The following is a 21545-nucleotide window of genomic DNA, read 5'->3' on the forward strand; positions in this document are numbered from 1 at the left end:
CCAGGTCATCTCCACGAATAGTCCTTGGTTGGAGTATGAGTCCCTGGGAAGTTCCCTGTGTTCAAATTATCTTGTTCTGTTGCTCTGCTTGTGGAGTTCCCGTTCCCTCCAGCTCTTACTATTTCCCACTTCTTACATAAAATTCCATTCACTCTGCCCATCAGTATGAAAACCATTTTGAGGCATCTGAAGAAAATAAAGTTCAAACTATCAAACGATGGAGAAATCTCTTTTTTGAGGGTATCTACAAAGACTATTAGGTGAGTTTATTAAATACACATATGTGTGTGTGCATGATCATTACAGTCTTAGTCACCAGAACCAAGATGTGAAAATGACATAATTGTTCATCGGCAAACAAATGACAAAATATTAGAATATACACACAATGAAATATTAATTAGGTTTATAAGAGAAGATTTCATGTTTTTAGTAACTTGGATAAAATTAGAGGACATTAATAATAATCAACAAGGCAGACACAGTTTTTCTTAGATAGAATCTGAAAATTATAGGATACTACTAAGAGTAGAATACACAGAAACATATAATAAAACCTACAGATGTGAGAAACAAAAATTCATAAATAAAAACAGACAACAAATATCTTTAAAAAGAAACGAGATAACATTTTTCTAAATCAAGAAAAGGTCATATTACTTGAGGCTTCTGATGCAAAAAGGCTAAATTATTTACTTATTCAGGGATTACATTGGAGGGTTTGGCTTCAGCCAAATTATGCCGACCTGGAAAATTAGCTGTGTGGGGACAGCTGCAATACTGAGTCTTTCTAAATATTCTTTTATAGATATTATTACGAGTGCATGTGTGTTTGCGTGTGTTTGTGTGTGCATGTATGTGCACAAGTGCCATGAGGATTCAGGAAACATGTGGTAGTTGGTTCTATTCTTCCACCATGTAGGTCCCTGGAATCAAACTCAGGTCACCGGGCTTGGTGGCAAGCACATTCATCTGCTGGTATATATTGCTGGCTAATTTCATTTAAAAGGAAGAAGAAAAACAAGAAGAGACAAAATAGGGGGAGGAAGGGCTAGGGAGGAGGGGGAGGAGGATGAAAAGAAGTAGAGTAGGGAGGAGGAGAGGTGAGGAGGAAAAAACTTCCACATTCATTTTATTTATGTGCCTGCATGAGTTTGTGCCTGTGACATGCATATGGCGGCCCAAAGAGGCCAGAAGAGGGCACCGGATGTCCCGGAACCAAATCTCTACATTTGAGAGTAGAGCTGTAATATGGATCCTCTTTTCATTGTGCGGGCACTTGTGGTCTACTGACATGGGTACTAGGAACTATGCCCAGACAGCAGCAGCAGTTACGACTTTCAAGGCTAATTCATTTCTCCAGCCCCGATTTTCCTGTTTTACTCTGAAGGAAAGCTACTTAAGGAAGACGGTAAACCTTAAGCAATATGATCTGTTTTCTTTCAACAAAATTTATGAAAAAGGATGATCATTAAAATAATTATAAGTGAAATTTCTGAGTTTAAAGATGAATAGGAATAAGGAGACTATCAGAGACATACACGCCAATCAAGAAGGCTCATGTCTAAGTACCAAGTTTGAGAGTACTGTGTTTTTTCCCATTTTTGTCTTTTCCAAATTTATAATGTGCACATATTATTTTTTAAGCAAAGTGAAAATAACAATAAAATATACCCATAGAACTGCTAGTTCTTCTAAAAATCACACCAGCTTATTTCTGTTAGCCATTTAGACCCAAGTTTTTCCTTGTTATACTATTATATCAGAACTATTTGTTAACAGTATTTCCTTGTAAAGAAAAAAAGTATGAATAGGCACTTAATTGCATGAGGGATTTGTGCTGAAACCACTTTAATACATCAAGCTTCCAACATCTGCAAACATTTGTACCTAAACTGCAGTTTTCAAGGATCGAAAACCAAAACCCACAACACTTCTGAATCAAAATGGAGATGAAATATCTCACCATGAAATCTTGCTGCAAAAGCCCATCATACAAAAATCATTGGGTTTTTTTTAATGGACTCTTATAATTTGTTTTAATGTGCTTTCTGTTGTCTTGATGCAAAACAAAAAGCTTTCCAGAAAGGAAAATAACCTTTTTTTCTAATCCTTACTCAATGAGAAAAATCACAGAAGTCAAGAAACCAAGAAAAATAATGTCAATGTTCTTTCATTCTTTTTTTATTCTGAGAACACTTGAGTTTATTGTACAAATGGGAACTTACTGCTTCCAATGTCACAAACCACAGACTGTGGCTGAGTGGACACAGCTAGACTGATAGGTGCGTATTACTTAAAATGGATGTAAAATGAGCCATTTAACTCTTCTCTTTAGAAACAGATTTGAGAGTGGCTATGTGATATACATTCTCTTTTCTTTCTCAGCATACACAGATTTTGTAAATCACAAGATTGTTTAATCAGTTTTTAATATCACTTTCTAGTTTTGTCTCTTGATCACTTACTAATTAAATTAGAGAAACAAACTATAGGTAAAAGAGCAAGTATTTGCTTTCTCAACAACAGAACTTTTCCTAATGTCACTAATTATTTTCATTTCTCAGAGACTTGAACAATTTGATAATGTCAGTATATTAAGTCATAGCGACAACTGGCATTGCTCAAAAAACTTGACCACAGTTATAATACAATCCAGCAATTCACTCTATGCATATAGCTAAGATAATTGAACACACACACACACACACACACACACACATACACACATGAGAGAGAGAGAGAGAGAGAGAGAGAGAGAGAGAGACTTTCAAAGCTACAGGATTTAAAGTAGAGAAAAAACAAAAACCTGTCACCCATTGCAGGAATCGGAGAAATTGCTACTGCTGTGTTATGAAATGCAGCCAAGGTCTAAAAAGAAAAGGAGCAGTGGTACCTATTAGCATGGTAACAACAACAGAACCTAGCAACACTTGAAGTAGAGTAAGCCAGACTCTTAACACTGAAGGTGAGCTACAGATGGTCAGAAAATCAACCACAAAGACCACAAGCTGCACTGCTTCTACTCTTCTACTTTCTGATTTACAGGTGTTTTACGCTTCTAAAGTTGGGGGTAAATTCCTACACATGAATACGTGGGAAGCACAGCAACTCGTGGTTGTGTTTATTAATTTTAACACTGTTCTTAGCAATGAAAGATTTTAACAATTAAGAAAAATTTTCAGTATACTAACCCTAAAAAGACTGGAATCTATAAATATCCACCAAATAGATCTGCATACTTCATATGTAGACATAAATTATTTCTTTTTACAGAGTTACTTTTATATATGGTGTGTGTGTGTGTGTGTGTGTGTGTGTGTGTGTGTGTGTGTGTGTGTACGTTCCCCCAGCTGCCACCAGGGGCATCAGATTCAGTGGAGCTGAATGCAGTTGTAAGTTGTCCAAAATGGGTACTAGGAGCCACATTTGGGCCCTCTAAAAGCAGTAAGTGTTCTTAACCACTGAGCCATCTATCCAATTCTCATGAAATGTTTCTTATAGGAAAGTGAAGATGCCAAAAAAAAAAAAAAAACTGCAAAAAAAATAAATAAATAAAACTAACATATATCTTAATGACAAATATAGCTGGGCTAGACATGACACTGGTTTGCTCAATGATGCACCATAGAAAGCCAGGGAATCCCTAAGATTATGATTCCCCAGCAAATTTCTGTTCACCTAGGGACACTGCAGCTTTCCTACCACCAAAGAGAATTCATTGTTCCTGTCATGCTTGGGATGCTGATATAAATAACCCTTCAGTGCTTCCAGGTGTGTGAAGCACAGCACACTCCATTACGCATGGCGCAGAACACCCAGAGATGGCGAATGGCTATGCGCTTGGCTTATGTATTTACTAGACTAGTCATTTCATCTTCTTTTCACAGTGTACTCATTCTACTCTTTAAAATTAAGCCAAGAGCCACGAGGTGCAGAGCATAAGAAACCGCACGGTGGCCCTAAATGGAACATTTCCATCATCCTTCTTATTCCAGAGTCCAGGGAGCATTTTGGAAGAGAGGGTGTAAAGAGGGTAAGGGCCAGTGGCTGGCTGCAAGGAGGCTGTCTTCTGGACACAGCAGGGCCATTGTGCATAGGAACTCACAGTGGTTATGACAGCTAATACACACCCAAGCCAGACCCGATCCCAGAATGGAGAAGGAAGTGAGCATGAAGTTCCACCCTTGGTGCAGAAGCAATTAATAGCTGCTAGGGGGTGGGGAGAGTTAGTTTTCTGTAAGAGTGTGGTCCCTAGTTGATAGACTACTCCAGTGGAAAGCTACAATCCGAGAACATATGGAAGAACACCTTGGACTTAAGGGTTAAAAAAAAAAAGAAAGTGGACACAAATCTGAGTGGATCAGGAAGGAGCACAAATGAGTTAGAGGGAGTGAATGTGACTTTAAAAATTAACAGATTCTCAAATACCTAAGTTTTAAAGTACTAGAAAAAGGAAAAGAGTAAAACAGGATGCTTTGTGTACTGGCAACTGACTCAGACATCTCCTGATGTCTCTTGGTTGCATTCCCTGCTCTTGAGTTTAACAGAGTTTTCTCTTGTTCTACTAACCATGGCCCTGGGAACAACAGACTGGCAGTTACCACTGAGGATGCTGCATCTGGCTAGCCATATTACACAGGGTTGCGTGTCATCTTCGAATGTATCCACACTGGTCAACGAGACATGCCCTCCTGTGCACAAAATACACCTTGGCAAGCAATAGTAATCTACAAGGCTTCTCTTCTGGGGATAAGTGACAGATTTAAAAGGAGACTTTTCAGTCAGACTCACATGGTTACTGCATTTTAAGCACAGGGAAATACTTCTTAGACTCCATATGTGTCTGTTCACTTCTGATACTGCAAAGATCCTGGAAACTCTAGGCACTTCTGCTCCAGAGTAACAAGGATAGGGTGATGTGAGCTTAGGAAATCCCAGTTACAGGCTCTGAAAACCTCTAAGAGATGCTACAGAATAGATGTGTTTACTCATAGATAAGGTCGTTGTTTAAGTAAGGAGAGCTGATTTAGAAGCTTCTTGCCTGGAGGGAGTTTCATCTCTCTCAGCTTGAGCAGCACAGACTTGAAGTTTCATTTGCTAGAGGCGGTGGAAGCAGTCTGAGGCAGGCAGCAAAGCAGTCAGAAATCAAAACGAAAGCTGGGGAGACTGGAAGGTTGGAGAAGGGCTAATGGTGTATGCTCTTGACCATTTGCTGGCTGACTCATAGATTATACGTGTGCATAGGAAAGATGCACACATGTATATACTGTGTATATATGTATATATATATATATACATATATATATACATATATATATGACAGCTGAAGGGTCTAAGACATCTCTAGATCAGGTGAAGAGCTAGCGAATCACTCCATCCACACAAAACTCGGGCAACAAAGTGTGGAAGTGGCTGACTCGATGTTACCGTCAACCCCTTAACCTCTGGAGGTGCCATTGCTTCACTGTAAATACACAAGCAAAGGGAAGTCAACTAAGTGGCGAAGAAGCAAGCAGAGGAAACTCTGCTGTAGAGCAGTGGTCCACAACCTTCCTAGCACCAGGACCCTTTAATACCGTTCCTCGGACTGCAGTGAACCGCAAACATGAAGTTATTTTTGTTGCTACTTTGTAAGCGTAATTTTGTTACTGTTATGAATCGTAATGTAAATAGTTTTGGAGACAAAGGTTTGCCAAAGGAGTCACAACCCACACGTTGAGAACCATTTATTTAGAGCCCCGTGATGCAGATGATGGGCTCCACAGCTCATTATTACTAAAGTCCCTACTTGCACAACAAGGTGTTGACAAGATTTGGAAGAATGAAACAGATTTTGTAAGGGTGACTGTATGTGCGTTGTAGTCAATTTGTGTGTTTAGTGTGTGTAAGACTTAAGAAGGCTGGGGTGTTGTCTAGCAGAGCACATGGGTTAGTGAGTCATTAACTTTGTACATAAGCTGGAATTAAACAAGCATTTCACAGATGGCGCATGCTTGATGTCACAGCCTCAATGTCGGAGTGGGAAGCTACAGACAAGCAGGAAGAAGACTTGGGCTGTTACGGTGAATTACAGTGAAGGAAGCCATGAGAACTGGTGATTAGCTTCGTTTGGACTTGGGCACATACTTATATCAATATTGCATGTCTATTAAATCCTAGATGGATTACAGCTCCCTGTGCACACCTGCATTAGAACAGGCATACATTCCCTTCCTGTGCAAACTGATTGACTTAACACCCAATACCTACATCTTCATTTCTAGGTCTTAGTTTCTATATCATGAAACAGTAAAAGGAAACTGGGTTCCTTAAGGAAATATTTGATACCAGAGCCAAAAATACATAAAATGATTGTGGCATACTACATAGTCCTAGTAAGATTCTAAAATGTCACATGAATGCAGAAATGATTAAAAATAACAAATAATATACCTTAAGTAGCGAAGTTGGGATTTAGACCTTACATATAATTTAACGACTTACGATAAAGCAATAGAAATTAGAATAGTTTGTTGGGTTGAAAGATAGATGAGTGGGACAGAAATCATAAGCAGACATTGAATCAAACATACATGATTGCTTCAGTTTTGACAGAAGTGTCAAAGCAATTTAACTGAGGGATAAATTTCTTCTTGAATCTATGGTGTTCATCCATCCAGGATATTCCCTGAAGAAGATAATGAGCATTGGCCTTTTTGTCGCATCAGATACAAATGTTCATTCCAAATGTAAAATCTGAAAGTGTTAAAACTTCCACAAGAAAATATAGGAGGAAATCTTTGTCGCTCTATGGGAGGCAAAGACATTTTAGAACATAAATAACATACCGCTTAAATTATTTAAATGACAATTAAGACATTCCCGTGTCTGAAATCGGGAAATACAGTACTTTGTGGTGGTTTGCAGAATTTTGTGATTCAGTTTTGGAAGCTGCTCATGTGAACAGGCATATTATGTGTACAAAGACTGTATTAGTGGACAGTGGTTGTTAATAACACGGTCCTGACATTTCAATAGGTCATTATGGTAGATTCAACTTTTGTTTTTTATTGCTCATTAAAATGGTGCAAGGGCAGGAAACAGAGAGAGACATTGAGAGTTTTGCCCACCTGGGACATTAAGCCTAACAAAGGCTGCATTACATTTGACCAGATGCTCTCAAATTAATATCTGACTGAAACAGTAGAAAAGGGGCTGGGCTACACAGAAGAGGTCTGCGAGGACCAGATCTAACAGTTATGATGTCACTTCCACACATATTCCACTGGCTTCAGCTGAGTCACATGGCCACATCTAACAGCAAAGAATGCTGGGAAATATAGCTCATCCATGAGGCTCACAGTGAAAAATGACAGCTCTGGATCAGATTTCTGCTACACTGGGGTTGAGTTGCATATTCAAAATTCATTTTACCTTTGTATGATTATTGGAATTACCATGGTATCCCTCTGTGTGCTTTGGCTAGCCTTTAAAGGCATTTGATTAATTAAGCCATTCATTGGCAATGATCTTTAAACCTGGGATTTGGGGGCATCTATTAGTTGTTCTTCAACCGGTAGATTATACACACAGAACAACTAGGACACTTGATGTAGGATAAAGATCGCAGAGATGAAAATGAATCAGGGAAAATGGACAAGAATCTTACTTTCTGGAGCTGCTGGCTCACCCTGAACCTGTCCCAAACCCTATTTCTATTTTGAGATTTAAGGTTCCAGGAATCAGTATCTTTTATCCTTTTACTTAGAACAATGCAAAGAGACTTTGTTCATTGACAACTCAGAGTATTTAGTGGTTTAAGGAGTTAGTAGAGAGATGACTAATGCTTACAAAAGATGAGCACAGCTCATTGATTGGCCAGGCTGCCCAGAGCAGGCAGAGCTCAAGGCAATAGTAGATTTTAAAGGTCAGGAGCATCCAACCTTGGCACTGTCTTTCTGGGCAGATGGCCTTTAGGAGAGACAGATACAACCAACTGGTTCCATTTAGCTTCTGCTCACATGATCCAAGTTACTCCAGAGACCAGCAAGTGGGATATTTTGATTCCACTTACTCAATAGATCAAGACTGGGGTGATCTCTATGTGTCCCATAAAGAAGCAGGGCTGGGTCCTCAGCCTCCAGAGGAAGCCAGGTTCTCTCCCTTTTGAGCAGTTTCTTGAAAACTGCACTGCAGGCAGGAAGCATCATGACTTTTAAATAGGTCCTTCTAATAGGAAGGCTCTTTCTAGGGACTGGAAATTTGTTTTGTGTTTGCCTGTACTATGAGAGGTTGATTTACTAACTGCTATGCTTACTGTTCTTAATCTAACAACACATAGTTGGAGTGGTTTAAGTCCGTGCTCATTTTCTGACTGACAATACAAGTTTCAGAAGGTAAGAAAATGGAAATTTAAGGAACTAAGCCTCCCTCATTCCTATAGAACAAGGAAAAGACATTTACCATGTAAAAATGGCTTTGGCCATGTTGAAAATCATTCTTTTATATGGACAGAGGCACAACTGTTTAGGTGTCATCTTCATCATCAAAGATATTTGGGCTATGGATTTACTGCTAGCTTTTTGGTGACCTAAAATTAAATTGTATTTGGTCAACAGAAAGCATGGTATTTACAGCAACAATTTATTTGCCTAGATAATCTCTCAGCAGGAGCTACCACAGTCTCAAAATGATAAAATTATAAGGTCACAATGTTAAGATGTGTTTATTTCTACTAACTACCTTTTGTTCATTTCACATTATGAATTTCTAACTGGGGTCAAAGTCAATTAGCTTCTGAGGCAGGGCTATCCACTATGACTCATAAATTAAATGGTACCTGTTACTACTGAATGGAAAATACGCTTTAATGCTTATGAGACTGATGTGTCTTGCATTCAGCTTTTTTTTTCTTTTTCTTGAAAATCAAGGCATATGCTTCAAATGCTTGACCCTGTTTTAACATTACACTATGCACATACGTATTAAAGTCACATGGTACTGGATAAATAGTCGCGGCACCTTTTGTAAAACTAGCAAATGCTTTTTTAAAGACCCATATCCTATTCAAATTCTTGTCAAAATAATTTGCACTTACAGAAAATATAGAGGCATTTTCTATTCCAAGGGTGACTTTTAAGTCCCATGAACTAACCATGGAATCATGGAATTAAAAATGAAATTGCGTTCGTTCATGTTAATATACTCAATGAACGTGCACTGAGCAAGAAATTTATGAGAAGCGCTTTGTTACAAGCTTAAACAAGAAATTAAGAACCCAAAACCTTGTTGGGCATATGGCTCAATTGGTAAAATGTTCGCAACTCAGGCATCTGAGTTTGAGACCTGGAAATAACTTTTAAAAAGCAGAGATCCCTGGGACTCACTGGCTAGTCAGCTAGGCAGACTTGTAAACTTTCAGGCCATTGAGAAACCCTATGTCGTAGATAGGTAGGTAGGTAGATAGATAGATAGATAGATAGATAGATAGATAGATAGATAGATAGATAGATAACACAGTTCAGATGGACAATACCTGGGGAACAACTCTCTGGACTCTACATGAACACTAGCAAACACACAGCTACCCTACTGTAATCACACCAGTGATTCTTCCACCATTAAAAAAACACCTATAAGGGAGTAATCTTGAGAGAGAAGGAAAGCCTGAATGAGACGGTTGTAACTTCAGGCAAGTAGTCAGGCACACCTTGCATGTTTTCAAAATCAAGGATGGATCATAAGAAAGCAATATCAGTTCTTAGTCTCTGTATAGACTGCCACTTTCTTTTCTTGAAGCATAATTTCTGAGAGCTCATTCCTTTGCATGAATACAAAACCTGCTACTCTTGTTTCCTAACTCAGCTGCATGAAGGGTAAAACATGCATATTTTATTGTTGAAAACATGCAATTGCTAATTTTCAAAATAGCTGTGGAGTCCGCGTGCTTTTAGAGCATCCTAGTTTATTAAGTAGGGCTGTTTTGAAATCATCACCTAGTCACCTCATCACCTCTTTTTCTGGGGGAGCTGTTTAAGAGATCATACTGAGGACTCGCCTTGAAGAAAGCTGGATGTTTCTGAAGAATTCCTATCAAGGAAAAGATGACATATTCATAATCCCTGCTGATAACATAAGAATGTGGCACATTGACATCACACCCACAGCTGGAGGTGAGAGACCCTCCCTGCAGGGAATAAGACCGATTTCCTGGGATAATCACAGAAGACACAGAGATATAGAAAGACTGCTTTCCGGGAAGTGCTGTGGAAGAAACAGTGGGCCTCCTTCCAAATGACTCCCTGCCTAATATTGTCTCCTTTCAGTCAGTCTGCTCTGCTTCTGAGACAAGACCCGAGCTCACGGCACAAAGGGCAGAAGAAGAGAGTTAGATGAAATAATCTTTCCTGGTGTCGGCCAGAGCTACAACCTGGCAATGGGAAATTGCCTGAAAGTCATGTCAGCCAGCTTCACTGAAAAATACTGTACAGAGAATAGCTACATCTCCTCTCACTGTGTTCACTTCTGAGCCTGTCAGACAGACGTTCAGTCTCAGTTTGGAACTTGAAAACACTGTTACCAGAGGAACACTAGATTTCATTCATCTGTGCCTACCCTTTCCCAGTTACTGCCCGCCAAGATTTTATTCCCCAAGCCCACAAGAGGCACTGCCTCCGTTTTTGTGGTTCACTGAAGTTGACTGTTAGGCACTTACTCTTGACCATTCAGGATGCAGCAGGACTATGGACAGAGTTTTCAGGTCGCACCAGTCCTCAGAAACCTGGGAAAGTCCTTCACTGTGTGATTTCAGAGGAACTTCTGGGAGGGCGAGACTGAATGAGCACCTGTGGTCATCTAGACTTGAGCTCCCAAGGCTGCTTTTGTATCAGTGGGGCCAGACCCTTGAGAGAAGCAAGCTGAGGCAAGGAGGCTTGCTTTGGTTCAGAGTTTTCATCTGACATGGCAGTGAAGGCATGGAGCCTGGGAGGGCCCCATCCTGACAGCAGCAGGATCAGGAATGATGGCCCCACACAGTTTGGCTGATGAAGAACTAGAAAGAACAGAATTCAAAGTAAGCCCACTTTAAATGTCCCAGGTCTGCCTGTTAGTTCCTGCTTCTCAAAGGCCATATAAGCTCCCCAAACAGCACCATCATCCAGGGCCCAAGTATTCAAACTCATGAATCTGTGGGAGACATTTCAGACTCAAACTACACCTGCCACTTACCCACCCGTGACATTCAACAGGAGGCTTCGACCTTCGACCTTCAAATCTCCTACATGGAAAGAACACACACTATACACACTCTTCAGTTGAATTCTGAGATTTATATATATCTGAGGCTCCCCTTGGAATGTCCCCCAGAAGGCACTGTTATACAAACTACAGTACAGGGGGCATTGGCACTCTGCAGCACATAGTGAGCAGCCTTGGAGACGTGCAGAAGACCCCATAGTACAAGCAATCACAGCATTTTCCTCTGTGTGATTGCCAAGATGCCAGCTACCAAAATGAGTCATTCATTTAACTGCTACGTCCTCAGAAGACTGTGCAGAGGTCAAGAGAGGAGGAGAGTCATCATTGCAATCACTGGCCAATGGCTGGCAAAGGTGAGCCTCCAGCTCACACCCTCATTCTGGTGCAGAGAGCATCTCTGAGAGCTTGTTTGCAACAACTTGGGGAACAATTGTATTACAGTGAAGAAGCAGATCAGGGGAGTTCTATTTAGAACACTTCCAGCTGGCTTGATTATTTCAAGAGCTGAAAAAAAATATTTCAGAAAAACATGAAAACTGTTGGGCTAACCTTTTGCAGGTGAGGCTGAGTGGCAGTTGCTATGCAACTCACCAGGGAAGACTGGCGAACTGCTGGAGTTGAGTGGGAAGCAGCAGATCTGACTGAATGTTAAGGGCCGACAAACAGACATGAGAAAACCCAATTCATTCCATCTCCAAGGCACACGTGCACTGTGCATGAGGAACAAAGAAAATTGGAGTTGTGAGCATTTGGAGGACCTTTCTGTTCAGCTTCGACATTTTTGATAACTTTTCTTACATTCTTTTATATTAAATATATAGGCACCACCTCTCATGGATAAGTTATCTTTATGAGAGTTGCGATTTTCCACTTTCAAATAGATATGATGTTTAGATGAATGTAGAGTCAACACAATCCCCAAGTGGTGTCTTGTGTGTTTAACCTTAAAGCAAACAAAAATTATCATGACTAATGCAAGCAATGATCAAATATTTTTGTGACTTTTTGAAGATTGTGAAAGTCATTGTCTTAAATTATTTTTAAAATTTTTTTTTAAATTATTTTGTGTATGTGTGGAATGAGTCTGTGTGGGGGTATGCACATATGAACACAGGTGCCTATGGAGATCAGAAGGGGGCAGCAGATCTCAGTGCAGACTGAGTTAAAGGAGGTTGTAAGCAGGCCATGCTTTAGAACTAGCATCCTAATCAAGTTCTCTGCAAGAGCACCATTTGCTTTCAAGCACTGAGCCATCTCTCCAGCCTCCTCTTATATTCTATTTATTCATTACAATTTATTCACTTTGTATCCCCACTGCAACCACCTTCCTGTCTTCTCCCGTCCCACCCATTCTCTCACTTCTCCCCCTACTTTCCCAAGTCCCCTGATAGGAGAGGACATCCTCTCCTTCTATCTGACCCTTGCTTATCAGGCTCTTATTTCTTAATGTAGATTTCTGCAGTCAACCATCTAATAAATGTCCAAGTTTGCAGCTGAGATCATTCACCATTTCCTTTTTGTGTCTCTTGATTTCCCTTGAAGATGGTGAGTTCCTTTTGATTTTGCTAGTTATCTGAAGCCAGGGTGCTCCCTCCCAATACTTAATTTCAACCCTCAAGTAGAAGAGCCTTACTAATTGAGCTTTGTTCTTCCCCAAAGTGACATCAAAACAGTTCTGTATCAAATCAAATTCCAGCAAGCATGTACTATCATCTCAGAATCTCACAGACAAACAAGCAAACATCAAAGAAGGACAGCTTTAACTCTTGGAAGGTGGTTCTTCACAGTCTCCTAGTTCTTAACTTGTAGTGCCAGGTTATTTTTAACTACACTTGGCAATAAGCACTGTGAAAACGTAACATTCTAGGTGTGGATGTACATGTGAGCCAATATAATCCTCTAAAAAAAATGCAGTGAGATGTTTTTCAGACAACATCAACAAATACTTCTTCCTCTTACTAAAGATGAACACATCCTCTAAAGAATGTGCTGTGATAATAAATGAGGCTCAAGCTCAGGAGGCCACCGAAGCCAGCACCTACCCTAAGAGGGATAGATCTTACACATCACAGGAAGCCCTTTGTCACAGGAGCCTGAGGAAGATGGGGATCATCCTTAGTCCCACAGAGGCAGGAAGTTAGAGCACATATCCCCGAACTAGCCAGAGTCCCAAATACTTAAATCCTAAGTTGTAAGTAAGTTTGATTCCATCTGTTTCGAGGAAGGATCCACATAGGTCATGTGCCTGTGTTGCTTTTTCATCCATCTCAGGAGAAAGACTTGAAATATCCAATCCTGAAAAAATATATATATATATATATAAATAAATTAATTAATTAATATGTAATTTAAATTAAAGTAAGTACACAAGATAATCTCAGAAATTTTCAGGCAGAAGTATGAGAAATTAAAGAAAGGTGATTGCCTGAATGCCAAAACAATAGAAAAATAAGACAGTTTGCACAGTTAACCACACAAAGCCCCAGTGAAGAATGAAAAACTAGGGAGGATTAGGGAAGACATGTAGGAAAAGAAAAAGGCTGAGTATTTTCCAGAAGGTAGGGTGGATATAAGTTATTAGAACCTTGGTGATAGAGCTTCAGAGCTCCAAACCCTAAAAGAGCTGAGAATTTCAGCCATGACAAGAAAGTTGCACAAACAGCAGTACTGAGTGGACCAACAGTGAATTTCTCAGGAGAGGAAAACTAACTCAGCAGGTGAAGACACTTGCTGCCAAGCCTGACTGACTGAGTCCAACTCCTGGGATCATACTGAAAAGACACACTGGATTTCCAAAGTTGTTCTCTGACCTCCACATGAGCACCACTGCGTGTGCGCACACACAAACACACACACACGCAATCACACACACACAAATAATTATGATGATTAATAAATTATAAAAATACTAAAATAGAAGATAGAAAGCACATGGACATATTTTAATGATCAAATTAGTGTTGTCAGTTTGGAATGTATACTTATTGGAATAATTCCCTCAAGGAAAACAGAATATTCTTGAGTTGAAGCTGGGAGAATTTCCTGGCTCGCAGCCATGACTACTGAAGAGACTGTAATACTGATCTAGAATGCTGGGAAGTAAGTCCGAGCCCTGAACTGAGGGAGGGACGCAGGACCCTGGTGAGTCTTCAGGTATATTAGAGTGTGGTGTTACACATTTGTAACCACAGAAGTCAGGGAGTAGAAGAAGGCGGATTGCTTCAACTTCAAGACCAACTGGGTCTAACTTAGCTCTAGGCCAGCCTGGGCTGCACAGCATAGTCTTGTCTCAAAAGGCAACACAAAACAAAAGCAAACTGCAGATAAACTGAACTTAATGATAAAAATTCTTCAGTGGGCCAAAACTTGTTAAGAGGGACTGGAGAGGTGGCTCGTTAGTTAAGAGTAAAGCACTTGCTGCTCTTGGAGGGGACCTGAGTTCAGCCACCAGAAGCCTCATCAGGTAGTTCACAGTTACCTGTAACTGCAGCTCCAGGGAACCTGGCACTCCCCTCTGACCTCTGTAGGCACCTGCACATGTATGCACTTATGCCACGTACAGGCAGAGAGATGCACATAAACATAGCTAAAAATAAAATAAATCTTTAAAAACAGATTATAAGTCTCAGCATCTGCATTGATAGTCTGCAGGGCAGAGCTTTTCAGAGGTCCTCTGTGTCAGGCTCCTGACTTGTTCCCTCTTTTCTCCTTCTTCTGATGTCCATCCTCTTTGCCTTTCTGGATAGGATTTGAGCATTTTATCAAGAGTCCTCCCTCTTGATTAGTTTCTTTAGGTGTACAGATTTTAGTAGGTTTATCCTATGTTATATGTCTATATAAGTGAGTATATACCCTGTGTGTCTTTCTGCTTCTGGGATAGCTCACTCAGGATGATCCTTTCCAGGTCCCACCATTTACCTGCAAATTTCATGATTTCCTTGTTTTTTATTGCTGAGTAATATTCCACAATTTCTGTATCCATTCCTCCACTGAGGGGCAACTGGGCTGTTTCCAGCTTCTGGCTATTACAAATAAGGCTGCTACAAACATGGTTGAGCAAATGCCCTTGTTGTGTACTTGAGCCTCTTTTGGATATATGCCTAGGAGTGGTATGGCTGGATCTTGAGGAAGCGCTATTCCTAGTTGTCTGGGAAAGCGCCAGATTGATTTCCAGAGTGGTTGTACAAGTTTACATTCCCACCAGCAGTGGAGAAGGGTTCCCCTTTCTCCACAACCTCTCCAGCATGTGTTGTAACTTGAGTTTTTGATCTTAGCTATTCTGATGGGTGTAAGGTGAAATCTTAGGGTCGTTTTGACTTGCATTTCCCGTATCACTAAGAACACTGAACATTTCTTTAAGTGTTTTTCTGCCATTTGATATTCCTATATTGAGAATTCTCTGTTTAGCTCTATACTCCATTTTTTAATTGGATTACTTGATTTGCAACCTTTGGGCAGAGTGCACAGAATCTTAGGAAATAAGTGGGAAATAAGAAGATCTGGAGAGGACAGGAACTCCACAAGGAGAGCAACAGAACCAAAAAATCTGAGCACAGGGATCTTTCCTGAGGCTGATACTCCAACCAAGGACTATGCATGGAGATAACCTAAGACCCCTACACAGATGTAGCTTATAGCAGTTCAGTATCCAAGTGGGTTCCATTGTAATAGGAACAGGGACTGCCTCTGACATGAACTGATTAGCCTGCTCTTTAATTACCTCTCCCTGAGGGGGAAGCAACATTACCAGGCCACAGAAGAAGACAATGCAGCCACTCCTGATGAGACCTAATTCACTAGGATCAGAAGGAAGGAAAAGAAGACCTCCCCTATCAGTGGACTTGGGGAGGGGCATGCATGAAGAGGGTGGAGGAAGGGAGGGATTGGAACAGGAGGAGGGAGGGAACCACAGGGGTATACAAAGTGAATAAAGTGTTTAATTAATAAAGAATTAAAAAAACAGATTATAAAATTGTGTTTCTAACAACACAGCTTCAAACTTCACAAAAATACTAAAAATGTAGACAGCAAAATGAAACAAAGTGAATAAACTGTAATTAATATAAAAATTTAAAAAAACTGAATTATAAATTGACACATTGTAAGTAAACAAGATTTTATAAATATACGTTAAAGCTTGTAGCATATAATATTAATATTAAGCAGTATTTTTTCTCACGTCCACAGAGGAAATGCGGAAGTAGTCAAATCATGAAATACAGTAAAGGAGGAACTGGAAGGAAAACACAGGCACAAGTGACTTATGCTATGAAAGAGTGGAAGTTAGTAAACCGAGTATCTCGGGCTAATTAAACATACATTGTAATTGCAAAAGAAAAGAAGAGGGGCTCAGATATTTGTTTGGAATGATGGCTATCATTGGATGGTTTGAGTAAAGAAAAGAATATAAGAGCAACAGGTATGGAGGTGGGAAATTCATCATTTTGTTACTCTGTATATAGTTAAAGCAGAGTATTAAGTGGGTCCTGCTTCCCAAATGCAGGACCAGCCTGCTTCTCGGCATGACTGCAGTTCCACGTGAGGGCTAGCTTGTGAGCCAAGAACTATTTATATGTTTTGTGTGCTTCTCTTTCCTGCTTGAGTAACAGCAAGCCCCTGTGCTTTCTCCCACCCCTTCTCCTCCGCCTTCTCTGCAGATCTGGAGATTCCCCCAGTTTTCCTGCCAAGGCTGTTTCATTTCCTTCCACCCTGTGTGATCTTATAAAGCATTAGAGACTGAACATTATGTATAATTTAATGACTGAATGGATCATGAATTTTACTTCTGATCTCTGGTTCCTTGACTTATTTCAACCACCGCTAAGAAATGGGAAAGTTTTTATTTTTTATTTTGGTTTTCATTTGTTGATTTTTTTTTAAATATCTGTATAAGTTTCTTTTCATGTAACTGTAAAAAGCAACTTAAGACAAGCGAGTTTCTTTGGGCTCCTAGTTTGAGGACTGGCATGGTATCAAGAGTCACACTGCAGCCTCACCCAGGGAAGCAGAGAGAGAGAGAGAGAGAGAGAGAGAGAGAGAGAGAGAGATATCAATCCTGGTATTCAGCTCTATTCTTTTATTTTGGATTCAGTTATTTTGGATTCAGTTCCATACCTCAGCATATGGGATGGCTCCAGCGCATTCACAGAGGCTCTTCCCTCCTCTGTTAAGCCTGTCTGGATATTTCCCCACAGACAAGCCCAACAATTGTCTCCTCAGTGATTCCAACACAGTCAAACTGAGAATGACAGTTAGCCACCAGAGCCACCAATAGCCTGACACTTACTGACGATGCTTATAAGACTATAATGTATAGAAAACAAATTGCCAATGATCTAACCAAAGAAAAGCCTGGAGCAGCCAAGGGAATAGGTAAAGGAGGATGAGCGGAGTGAGAGGAGAGAAAAAATCCCTGCAGCCTTGTGAATGAACAACAGTATCTGCATCCGGATACTGATGGACAAGCCTGACCCATCTTAAGATTAAAAGCTATCCTGTGACAAGTTCATACTAAGTTCATTCCTGTTTCTTTGCAAAAACTTGGATTTGACCAGGGCTTGACTTATTTTCTGAAATATGAACAATTCCATACCCTATACCCTGCCCTCCACCATGGTAAGATAAGATGTTCTACCAAATAATTTTAAGATGCTCTTCAAAGTTTCTATGTAACCAAAAACCATTGAAACCCTCCTAGCTTTGCAGTTTGGGGACTACATAAGCCTCGTTTTTTCCTATGTCCAATCCTATTTTCTCAAGCCTCACTTTAGGGATATAGATCTGTGTTCACCTAAAAGAATTTGGGCAGTCGTTTTTCCTGTTGTTCAGTGGGATTAATAATATATCTATTTTAAGTCTATAATTTCAGTTTGCAAATGCATTTTAGATTAATTTATCTTAAATTCAAATTGAATACAATTGTATGTGTTTATGGGGTATAACGTGATGTTTTCATACATGAATACATTTTGTGATCTTGTTTCATCTTTGAATCAAGCTAATTAACACATTTGTCATCTCATATATTTGACTGACATCTAATTCTGAGAAATTAGTATGTGTAACAATTGCATTATTAATTTTTTTCTCACTAGAAAAAATTGGAAAGGATATGAAAAAATACTTCTTTAGTCTTTCAGTCTAATATAAATTTTAAAAGTTTAAAAATAGAATAAGACACTTAACATAGTAAATTAAAAAAAAGATATTGTCTGAGTTATTATTAAAACTGTTAAAAATTCTCTGAAGTGTTATAATTACAATTCACATTTAGTCAAATGTGGTGCATAGCCTTAAGGATGTCTTCAAGAGACAACAGCTCTCTGAGTTAAGGCTATCCTGGTCTACATAGTGAATTTGAGATCAGCCAAGGTTACACAATGAGACACTGATTCCTCTGTCTCTCTCTTTCTGTAAAAGCTATGAGAGTATGTTGATGCAAATGAAAAATAAATAAACAAATCATTGAATTTTTCTTTCAAGTAACTCAATAGATTCCAACATAATCTTAGTGGTTTCTTTTTGTTTTATATTAAACACGGAGAAGACTCAAACGAAAGTGAGTCAAAACTTTTAATCCCTAAATAAAGAGAGAGAAAGGGAGAGAGAAGAAAATTGAAACAAAAAGAGTAAACATTTGAAAACAAATGTGGAAGGTGAGAATTTTAAAAAAAAGTTTTTGTCTGGGCAAGGTAACACGAGTGTAATTCCAGCACTCTGGGAGGCAGAGGTAGGTAGATCTCTTTGAGATTGAGGCCAGCCTGGTCTCCAAAGCGAGTCCAAAACAGCCAAAGCTCCGTGGGAAACTCATTACACATGGCTTCTTTCACTCAGCGTGGTGACTCCTGGTCCCACCGTGCTGGTGATGCAGGCATCTTCAGTCTTTCTACAGCACAGCATGGTCTGTGTGCATGAACATCACGGGCTCTTTCCCGGTTTTCTGCTGGCATGCTCATGTAAATAATCTACAAGTTCTTTTGGACACATCTGCTTTCCTCTCCATCTGTGGTAAATTCCTAAAAGCTGTTTCTAACATATATGTGCATACTTGTACTGGATATGGCTATAATTTTTTTTCATGGAGCCACATTATTTTTCTTTCCCATCAACAATTAACTGAGCGCTTAGGATGTCCACATCCACCCCGACACATTCAGGTCAATAGTTGCAATACAGTGGACATGAAACATTTTCTACCTCCTAATAAAGCATTCACACTCCTGATAAATATGGTATAAGAGAAACTGATGCTAGGTATATACGAAGCCACATACCTACAGGCATACAAATGCACACAAAATAGAGAAAAACATCAAACAATATGATCTGTGGTGCAATCAACAAAACACATGAAAAAAGGTCTGAAATAAAAATGATCTTGTTTCTTCAACAAATAAATTATAAGGGAAAGATGGGAGGCTTGAAGAAACCAACCTATCAACTGAAACAGAGTAATCTGTTACTCAGGAGGCAAAGGAGGAAGCATCCTGTCACCTTTGAGGCAAGCATAGTCTACACTGAGTTCCAGATCACTCAGGGATATAATAAGACAGTCTGTTTCAAAACTAATACTATTAAAGTAAAATTGGGCCTACAAGGGATGTCTGGGAAAAAAGAATAATAGGGAGTCTTTACTGGAAGTCATTAAAAAGTATTTATAGCCAGAAGCTGGAAAAAGCCGAGATGCCCCTCAACTGAAGAATGCATGCAGAAATTGTGGTACATCTACACAATGGAGTATTACTTGGCAATGAAAAATAAGGAAATCATGAAACTTGCAGGTAAATGGTGGGACCTGGAAAGGATCATCCTGAGTGATCTGTCCCAGAAGCAGAAAGACACACACAGTATATACTCACTCATATAGACATATAACATAGGATAAACCTACTAAAATCTGTACATCTAAAGAAACTAATCAAGAGAGAGGACCCTGACTAAAATGCTCAATCCCCATCCCGAAAGGCAAAGAGAATGGACATCAGAAAAAGAAGAAAACAGGAAACAAGTTAGGAGCCTGCCACAGAGGGCCTCTGAAAGGCTCTGCCCTGCAGACTATCAAAGCAGACACTGAGACTTTATGGCCAACTGTTGGGCAGAGTGCATGGAATCTTATGTAAGAAGTGGGAAATAGTAAGATCTGGAGAGGACAGGAACCACACAAGGAGAGCAACAGAACCAGAAAATTTGAACACAGGTGTCTTCCCAGAGATTCATACTCCAACCAAGTACCAGGCATGGAGATAACCTAGAACCCCTGTACAGATGTAGCCCATGGCAGTTTAGTGTCCAAGTGGGTTCCATAGTAATGGGAAGAGGGACTGCTTCTGACATAATCTGATTGGCCTGCTCTTTGATCACCTCCCCCTGAGGGGAGAGCAGCCTTACCAGGCCACAGAAGATGACAATGCAGCCAATCCTAATGTGATCTGATAGACTAAGATCAGAAGGAAGGAGAGAAGGACCTCCCCTATCAGTGGACTTGGGGAGGAGCAGGCGTGAAGAAGGGGGAGGGATGGTCGGACTGGGAGGTGAGGAGCTAATGGGGGGATACAAAGTGAATAAAGTGTAATTAATAAAATAAAATTTTAAAAAAGTATTTATTAAAATGATTATTCAGACTGAATTCATCATCTGGGTCTAGCTGTAACTTGTTGATCAAATCTAGTTTCATCAAGAACCCAGGTGAACCACTTAGACAGAAACCATCTCTACATGGTTTGTATATTTAGTCGTCATTAATATCAAACTCATTCCCATATTCAAACTTGGCTTGGGACATGTCTGAGTTCCATGGAACCCTGGAGCTGATTTTCCAACCTATACCCTAGCAGTCCATTCCCATGGACCTATGTTCCCAGAGAGTCCACTTCTAATGTGAAGTATCGCTCTCTCGATTGCAGTAGTCCTGAGGAAAATGTTCCATATCACTGTACCACTGAGCACTGGTCTTTGACCAAAATGTGACAAGGTTCAAATTCTTCACTGGACCGCAGACTTCTCCTGAGAACTCCTGTGAAATCTTTGTCCTTACTCTTGACTGAAGGAGGTCCACTTTAGTAAGCAAGCCCTGCCAAGATTTAGGGTTCCCTAAATCTTCAGCACTGGATCAACTCAGGGAGCTAGATTAGAGGTCCAGAGGATCAAAGACTGGGCTGCAGGCAGAGTTGTCCCAGCATTTACAAGACTAGGTTCTGTCAAAGACACAGGTGGGTTAGAGTTCTAACCTTCTCTCTCTGTAAGTATTCAGATGGTTCCTAATGATTAAAATTCTGGAACTTTGAAGGCTGAAGAGAGAGAAGGCTTGG

Source organism: Psammomys obesus, unplaced genomic scaffold (assembly GCF_907164565.1).
Source record: "Psammomys obesus unplaced genomic scaffold, mPsaObe1.curated_primary_1811, whole genome shotgun sequence".
In the NCBI taxonomy this organism is placed as follows: Eukaryota; Metazoa; Chordata; class Mammalia; order Rodentia; family Muridae; genus Psammomys; species Psammomys obesus.